Source organism: Hippocampus comes, unplaced genomic scaffold (genome assembly GCF_001891065.2).
Source record: "Hippocampus comes isolate QL1 unplaced genomic scaffold, H_comes_QL1_v1.1 scaffold27, whole genome shotgun sequence".
Classification (NCBI taxonomy): Eukaryota; Metazoa; Chordata; class Actinopteri; order Syngnathiformes; family Syngnathidae; genus Hippocampus; species Hippocampus comes.
In genome coordinates, this window is record NW_017805145.1 from 563,576 (window position 1) to 565,182 (window position 1,607).

Sequence of the window (1,607 nt, forward strand, 5' to 3'; positions counted from 1 at the left end):
GTTGTTTTGTGGGGGGGGTGGGGTACTGCTGGAGCCGATCCCAGCCCAGCTGGATGATCCCTTTCAGTAAAATGATTTTGAAAAGGTTCCAACAGTAATTTTATGTATTGCATGTTTTGAAAGCAGCTCCACAGTTACTAAAAAGGTCATACATTAGTTAACAAATAAACATTTCATATTCAAATCATACTCCTTGTCATTTTGCCCTTTCCTTCCTCGGAGCTTGGCAATGAAAAAAAACTAAAATGATTGACAATACTCTTTTGTTGTTACGCTGTAAACAGCACACAATTATATACAATATTGCTCTTATCGGACTGGTGATTATTATCCATTTTTTTTTGTCTGTTTTTTGCTGCTCGGACCCAAAAATCCTGATCATTTAAATTCTAATAAAATATGCTATGATATGGCCGCTATGCCGTAGATGTTTTTATTTTGTGGCTTGGTCCCCCACGATTAATGGGCTTCACCAGACACACAGGAAAACACACATTGGGAGTAAGACGATTTTAATAATTTGGCCTGATTTTTGAGTTGGCTTCGTTTGCTAAACTGACTGCAATACCCTGCATTCATATTGTCTTAAAGGTTTGTGGCCAGGATATCACTGGAAAAGAGCATATTCTTAATTGTCCCTCTCTGCATAAATTGGACTGAACTGAACTCTCTCGTTTCGTAAGATTAAAAGGAGAAAATGCGAATATTACACCCTGTGGCCTCACACTGACTGTGGATGCCGTTGTTTCAATATCGATTGGACAATAAACAAGAACACGGGCGTTGCAAAATGGTTATCTTTAGTCAGATATAGAAAAGAACCAAATTCAAATAGAAACAATAATAAGCGTCCTATCTTGCTAGTTGACAGGCTGTCAATCAAGTGAGTTGCAGGGATAATAATAGGCCGCAGTTAGCGAACGACATGATGTCACCCAAACGCTGCAACGAGCAACTTGTAAGAAGACTAACGTAAACGCCGACGAACTCCAAAGACATAGACGATATTGACATCTACGAAAAAACATCGCCATGGTCATGTGAACATGTAGTTTACCTTTGATGCTCGTTGATGTTGACTCCCAGCAGCGCAGACGCAAATCACGCTGTGCCATTCGCGAACAGGAAACGAGTTCGGTATTTTTAATTACTTCCCCTAAGAAATCGAAAACGACCGACACAGTGGGTTCAATCCCCTCCGTAGTTCACCTTTACAAAACCAATGAAATAATATCGTCACCACAAAAATAGCTGAACTCAAACCGCAAAAAAATATTTGAAAAGTGACATCGACGTTTATAACATCATGCGCGAGAAGTCTTTGAAAGTCACTTTTACAGATTTCTGTAAACGTAACCCAACTCCCCATTCCCTGCGCGGTATTGGCTGAAAACGAGAGTTGTCTGAGACATTGCCAATCGATGGCCGATAAACGGAGCGGCGAAACTGCACAGTACAGTATTTCACATTCTATATATATATATTTTTTGACGAGCACCAATACATATTTTTGACGAGCACCTATATATATATATATATATATATATATATGTGTGTGTGTGTGTGTGTATGTGTGTGTGTGTGTGTGTGCAATGTAAAGTTTATTC

General features: G+C 39.3%; 1 protein-coding gene across 3 annotated transcripts in view; it reads right to left on the minus strand.

The window, feature by feature from the left end:
- The window catches only part of akap11 (A kinase (PRKA) anchor protein 11), a 26,107-nt gene extending 24,839 nt beyond the window's left edge, over nt 1–1,268 (minus strand). The window contains exon 1 of one of the 3 annotated variants that reach the window (XM_019867711.1): nt 1,058–1,268. The gene's annotated coding sequence lies outside the window, so the exon portion shown is untranslated. The remainder of the gene's footprint in view (nt 1–1,057) is intronic. The other 2 variants (XM_019867709.1, XM_019867710.1) reach the window with 2 other exon arrangements.
- Nucleotides 1,269–1,607: the final 339 nt, after the last annotated feature.